The 7,269-nt window shown below is 46.9% G+C and overlaps 1 long non-coding RNA gene across 1 annotated transcript; it reads right to left on the bottom strand.

Annotated features, from left to right (window-relative positions):
• Window positions 1–2,676: 2,676 nt before the first annotated feature.
• Window positions 2,677–5,200, bottom strand: LOC133069685 (uncharacterized). The gene is made up of 2 exons (XR_009695928.1): window positions 4,781–5,200; window positions 2,677–2,884 (listed from the first exon to the last, which is right to left on the bottom strand). It is a non-coding gene; the product is annotated as an uncharacterized LOC133069685 (long non-coding RNA).
• Between the last annotated feature and the right edge of the window lie 2,069 nt (window positions 5,201–7,269).

Genomic DNA, 7,269 nt, shown 5'->3' with positions numbered 1-7,269 from the left:
GACCAGGCAACAGGCAGAGTCTCCCAGGTACATTCCCTTACCCTGGCCCTGGCCCTATCCAAGGTCCTCTGGTCACAAAGCTTCTTGAAGGGTGCCTCCCCATATCCCAACTTCTGGCAGGCTTGGTCAGAATTTCAACATTCAAGCCAAAGCAACTAAATATAGAGTCCAAAACTGGCAATCCATAAGGGCTGTGTTCTGGCCCATCTGTCCAGCAGCGTGTGTCATGTTGGTCCCTTGGGGATCTAAGAATGATACTCTTGGGACTTGCCCAGTGCAGCAGTTAAGAATCCGCCTTCCAATGCAAGAGATGTGGGTTCAATCCCTGGTTGGGAAACTAAGATCCTACATGGCTTGGGGCAACTAAGCCTGTGTGCCACAACTACTGATCTTGTGGGTGGCAAACTATAGAGCACATGTGCTCTGGAGCCCTCACAGAGGAACTAGAGGAATGTTTGCACGCCATGGTGAAGAGCCTGCATCCATCACCAAAGATCCCACATGCTGCACCTAAGACCTGACATGGCCAAAATAAAATAAATAAGTAAATATTAAAAAAAAAATGCAACTCTTCAGACTTCTCTGTCTTGTGGTTAAGACTCTCTGCTTCTACTGCAAGGAGCACAGGTTTGATCCCTGGTTGGGGAACGAAGATCCCACATGCGAGGTGGTGTGGCCAAAAAATAAAAGTAATAAAAGATAAATAAATAAATAGAGTGGTACTCTTGCTTCAGGCCTCACAGCATCCTTCCTGAAGACCAATATTACAGCTCTGACTCAGGCTCTCTTCTGGAGGGCTCAAACACCAAGCTCAAACACTAAGGAAGAAACACATCCCATCCTAGCCTTTCATTTTCACCCCACCCATCATCACTAAACTTCCTCCCTTCTCTTTCAACTCCATACAACAAAACTACAAAGACTACTCTCATCCACTCAGCAGTTTAGGTACATTCTGCAACACGTGTGCACCTCAGTTTGGGCTCAAGGTGGAATTCATTCGACTATGTTACTTGGAACCAAGTGTGATATCAGCTGTCCTGCTTTTCTTAGAATGAGACCATTGACTTGTTCAAGACACGGCTCTGAGCCCAGCCCCCAAGGTGTCATGAGCTCAGACAGGGAGAAGTGTTCAGGACACGAGGCAGTTTCAGCAAACATGTCAATCCCCTTGGTCCTTGGAATGAACGTGCAACCCAAAGGGCAGCTACTGTCTTGATTGTGTTTCCCGGAAAACTACGAAGAAAAACAAACCAGGCAACAACAAAAGCTATTTCCTGGCTCTCCCAGCAACTCTGACTAGTTCTGAGTGGTTGTTGTTTTGTTTTTTTTATTATCCCTTCCTTTGGGGAACAAATTAAAGTTGTGTGTTTATTTCTGCAACACTGAGAAACACAAAGAGAAAGCCTCCCAAAAGGATGAGCCTGCTTCCTATTCCAGAGATTTGCCAACAACACTTGAAAAGGAAAAATAAACTTGAAGGCGTTGCATTATGTAATAGATCTGCCCTTTCATATTCCTTATAAATCCATTTCTATTTTAAATTCACTCGAGGTATGACTGTCACCAACCCCCCACCCCCTCCCTGCAAAAACAAAAGACATAGACAGTAAAGTGAAGGATCACTATATATCTAGTATATGTGTTATGTAGTAGTTCCCATTTTCAGGTTCCTCAACATGTGGCATAAATGTGTTTTTCCTGATGTCTACATGAATCAGTCCAAACCTTAGGGATTTTTTTAAATGGCAATTTATATTCCAACAATGTCATGGTCTCACCCACGTCTGCGAGATTAGGTGTGATACAGATCAAACTGAAATATTATCACATGCACTAGATTGTCAGGGAGAGATCCTGACCATGGCCTTCTTGCCTGGTCTAGCCTAGCCCTAACCTTAGTGTCCCAATACACAGGTCACATACGTAGACTTATCCTAGTCAATGTGGATTTCCTACTTAGTCCCTGCTCCTGAGGTCTAGAGACTAGATTGTGTGAGTGGATAGGAGGCAACAAACCTGGGCTATCAATGCAACAGGTCTTTGGGCCTTTCCTGTGCCACCCAGTTGCAGGTTCCTGCCCTATTTTTTCCTGGTGGGTGGCCCCTGGGATTTCCAGGAGATTGACCACAGCCCGGATGGTAACAAAAGCCACTAAACCCACACGTTTCCCCAGATGGAGATCTGCCCCCAGTGAGAGTGCACCGCTGATCCAAGGTCCCTTGGGAGGAAAGGACTTTCTAAAGAGAGCAGCAAGAGAGCATCGGAGCTTGAAGGCAGCAAGCCCCACTGGCCTGGAAGAACTTAAGTGTCAGTTTCCTAGGGTGGGAGAAAAGTTGGAAGGACCCTGAAAGTTCTTTTCAGGGAGAGACTCCCCCCCACCCCTTCTTGAGGACTTGTCTGTGTTGGTTACAGTTAGTGGCTACTTATAGTCCAGCATTTTCAGATTCTTCCAAGAACATTACTCTAAAGCAGTCTTTCTCCCATCAATAGCAGTGGCCTCTCATAACTGTGACGTGTTAAAAGTTATGAGAAAGCTAAATGTTAAAAGTTCTTTTATCATGGTAAAAGAACACCTTTCCAAGGTGAGGGATGGAACAAAGGCAGTAGAGAGAATTGAGAGATGCACATGTGCTAGGTTGCTACAACAACTATAACAAATTATCCTAAACTTGGTAGCTTAAAACAATAGAAATTTATTCTTTCACAGGTCTGGAGGTCAGAAGTCCAAGGTCAAGGTTCTTTCTGGTAGCCCTGAGGGAAAAATCTGGTCCATGCCTCTGTCCTAGCTTCTGGTGGCTCCTGCAATTCTAGGCATTCCTTGGTCTGCAGATGCAACACTATAATCTCTTCACAGCACCTTCTTTACTGGGTGTCTTCTCTCCTGCGACAAGACACTTGCCATTAGGGCGCATCCTAATTAAGATTCTTATTTAATGACATCTGCAAAGCCTGTTTTTCCAAATCGGGTCGCCTTCACAGGTTCTAGGTAGACATCTCTTTGGGGGGAGATACAATTAACCAATACAATTTGTAAAGGAAAAGCAAGTAAATTCAAATAAGAAAGGTAACCAACATCTCAATAACAATTGTAGAACAGATAAAATAGACTGGAGTTATGAACTGGGAGTGACAATATTGAGTTACAGTCCTAGTTAAGAGTCACTGATAACCCACTCCAATATTCTTGCCTGGAGAATCTAATGGACAGAGGAACCCGGTGGGCTACAGACCATAGGGTTGCAAAGAGTCAGATAGAACTGAAGCGACTTAGCAAGCCCACACGCACAATAGTGGTTTTGCAATCTTGGGCAAGATCCTCCCTCTTATAGACTCAATCGCTGCATCTTGAAAATGAGAAAATAGATTAAATGAGCTCTTCCAGATCTGCTGTCCAATGGTTCCATTTGACAGTCTTCTAACTATCTCTCACGTGTTCATATATGTGCATACACATGCGCATGCACACACACACACACGCATGCAAAGCACACGCCTCCCTACTGCAGATCAAGCTAGACACCTCGCAGACATCCAGCTGAGTCTAGGATTTATACTTTCTTATGTGGGGAGTCTGGAATCTCACTTCCATTGTGTCATGTTTGACTTGGCCAGAGGAATTTATTTGGCAGTGCTTAAAAATGCCACACCTTTATATGCTGAGTTTTTCCACAATCTTCTTGTCCTGGATTTCGGAACACTTCCTTTCCTCTTTTCCATTTAAGGATTTCAGTCTCTGGTTTTCAGCGTGTCCACTGTTCTCTCTGCCCCAGGAGTGGTCACATCTCAGATGGTGTGTCTTGGCTCTGGCAGATCACTCAAAAAGAGGGTGATGGATAAAGAAGACAGGCTTGGAAATTCCACAGCTTTGTTTCTTCATGGAATTCCTGATGGTATAATGATCAAGCACTGGAATTTACATCACAACCCTACTCCAGAACACATGCATCTAATTGGGGTGAATTAACTGTGTCTTATCATCCCACACATCTACATGTGACGGCTGGGCAGAGGAAGAGTGTAGTCATGAAACACAGGATAAGAGCTGGAGAAAGTGTGTGCAATTGTTTCTATGTGTAGGAATGCTTAGAAAATATAAATTTTGTGAGAGGACAGGGGCTACTATCTTGTTTACACCTGTGCCCTCAGCACTAGCTGGAGGTGTGGCACATAGTAGGCACTCTTTACGTTTCTGAGTATGAATGAAAATGAACATATGGATCAGACTCCTGGAGGAGTGCAGATCCCATGCAATGCCTTCATTTCTGATTCATTTTCAGTAGACAGAAGTGTTAATGGGCTAATGTTAATAACTGATGATCTCTAAATGATTAAAGGTATTAAGGGAATACCTTCTGTTCCTTATTAGGTCTGGTGGTGGTGGCTTAGTCCCTCAGTCGTTGTCCCACTCTTCGTGACTGTAGCCCGCCTCTGTCCACCGGATTCTCCAGACAAGAATATTGGAGTGAGTTGTCATTTCCTCCTCCAGGGGATCTTCCCCACTCAGGGATCAAACCCGGGTTTTTACGTGCTGCAGGCAATCTCCTGCATTGGAGGCGGGTTCTTCACTGCCAGGGATCACCATCAGCTCTTGAGTCAGTTCAGTTCAGTCGCTCAGTTGCGTCGGGCTCTTTGACCCGGTGAACTGCAGCACGCCAGGCTTCCCTGGCCATCACCAACTCCTGGAGCTTGCTCAAACTCATGTCCATCAAGTCAGTGATGCCATCGCTCTGAGGTCCTTCCATTAATAGGTTATTAAGAAAAATAACCCTGTACTTACCTGTTCTATGAATTTAGGTATTTCGATGTTGATTCTTCTTAAACTTCTATCTTTGCCTCCTCGTCCTCTTCACTGGGCACGCTCCTAAACACACACATCACAGACAGGAGTAGCTGGGAAGGGTCTGGTCTCTGCCACCAGCTTGTCCGCAAAAGAACAAACAGGTGGTCTGTGTGGCCACCTAGTGGAGCCTCTTCGTCCCTGCAGTTCTTCAGAGTTTCTGAAGGCGCTGAGGGAACCTGAAGGCGCGAGGTTCTCTGAAGATTCCCCACGACGTGCTTGGGGGGTGGGGGTGGGGGAATGTTTGCCTGAGGCGAGAGGAGGCTGCGAAAGAAGGCGCGCCCGGCGCGGGGGGCCGCCCCACTTCCTCAGGGATGGGTGGCCAAAGGCTGCCGCGCGCGCGCGGGAGGCTGGGCGAGCCTGACCCAGGCGGCGGAAGTGACGTCATGGCCTCCGCCTCAGAGAAGCCTTGAAACTGAGGGTGGGGGTGGGGACCGTGGAATGAGTGCCAGCGTGAGACAGAAAGTCCTTGTTTCCTGGGAAAGGTCAGCTTTTGAGAGACTTTTGAGCAACGATCACTGGCCTCAATTTTCAACTCTCCATTCTAGTTCCTTCAGAGAATTGTTGTTTGGGGACTGAGAAACCGTAGTGATGGTGGAGGACAGAGAAGGAGCACAAAGCGGTGCTCAGAGAACAAGGCCGGCAAAACTCAGCTGCTGCTGCTGCTGCGTCGCTTCAGTCGTGTCCGAGTCTGTGCGAGCCCATAGACGGCAGCCCCCCTGGCTCTGCCGTCCCTGGGATTCTCCAGGCAAGAACACTGGAGTGGGTTGCCATTTCCTTCTCCAATGCATGAAAGTGAAAAGTGAAAGTGAACTCGCTCAGTCGTGTCCGACCCTTCGCGACCCCATGGACTGCAGCCCACCAGGCTCCTCCGTCCATGGGATTTTCCAGGCAAGAGCACTGGAGTGGGGTGCCATTGCCTTCTCCTGCAAAACTCAGCAGCTGCTGGGAAATGGAGTTTGAATGAAGAGTTAACGGCCATGAATGAGGCTCCTAGGAGAAGGCGCTCTAGAACCTTCCCACAGAGTCCTCAATTTACATAGATCCCTGAGTGCTTTGCTGGGCAGTCGCTGAGTCATGTCCGACTCTTTGTGACCCTGATGGACTGCAGCACGCCAGGCTCCCCTTTTCTTCACTATCTCTCAGGGTTTGTTCAGATTCATGTCCATTGAGTTGGGGATACCATCTCATCCTCTGTCACCCCGCTTCTCCTTCTGCCTTCAATCTTTCCCAGCATGAGGGTCTTTTTCAGTGAGTCAGCTAATATCAGGTGGCCAAAGTATTGGACTATAAAGAAAGCTGAGTGCTGAAGAATTGGTGCTTTTGAACTGTGATGTTGGAGAAGACTCCTGAGAGTCTCTTGGACTGCAAGAAGATCAAACCAATCAATCCTAAAGGAAATCAGTCCTGAGTATTCATTGGAAAGACTGATGCTAAAGCTGAAACTCCAATACTTTGGCTACCTGATGTGAAGAATGCACTAATTGGAAAAGACCCTGATGCTGGGAAAGATTGAAGGCAGGAGGAGAAGGGGACCACAGAGGATGAGATGGTTGGATGGTCCCTGACTCAATGGACGTGAGTTGGAACAAGCTCTGGGAGTTGGTGATGGACAGGGAAGCCTGGTGTGCTACAGTCCATGGGGTCCCAGAGTTGGACATGACTGAGCAACTGAACTGAACTGAAAGTATGGAGCTTCAGCTTCAGTGTCAGTCCTTCCAATGAGAACTGAGGGTTGATTTCGTTTAGCACTGACTGGCTTGGTCTCCTTGGATCACAGCCTTGTCGTGATGAAGAGGCCTATGTAACTCAATGAAGCAGTGAACCTTGCTGTGTAGGGCTACCCGAGAAGGACAAGTGATAGTGAAGAGTTTTGACAAAATGTGGTTCTCTGGAGGAGAGAATGGGAAACCACTCCTGTATTCTTGTCTCCGGAAATCCATGAACTGTATGATCTCTGAGTACTGGGTCCCAAGAAGGGGGTGACGCTGGGAGATGGAAGTTTTGATACAAGATCAGCACTGATGAGACACACATTACCAACACCTTCCCCCAGTTTCACAGGCATCCTGCAGGTGCCATGAATAGGATTATTGGGAGATGTCACCTTTCCTTTGCTAATTTTATCAAGTTTTGCCTATGTGTGCACCACATTGGAAATCACCTCTAGACCTGACTCCTGCTTTTACCCAGATAACTCTGTGTTAGCCCTTCTCGTAAGCCTGAAAAATCTCCCTATCCATTCTTAAGTTTCTCCATTTAGAATAAGAACTTGTCCTGCTGTCTGTGCTCCTCCACATCCACTCTCCAAAGCATAGTTTATTCTGACCCCTCTGTCCTTACCCTATTCCCATCTGGTTTCTGACCATTCCATGGAAATCACCCATTTAGAGGTGGCTCATGACTTTTTCAGTGCCAAATCTAAACAC

Source organism: Dama dama, chromosome 14 (assembly GCF_033118175.1).
Source record: "Dama dama isolate Ldn47 chromosome 14, ASM3311817v1, whole genome shotgun sequence".
Lineage (NCBI taxonomy): Eukaryota > Metazoa > Chordata > Mammalia > Artiodactyla > Cervidae > Dama > Dama dama.
This window is presented reverse-complemented; position numbering and strand designations above follow the sequence as displayed.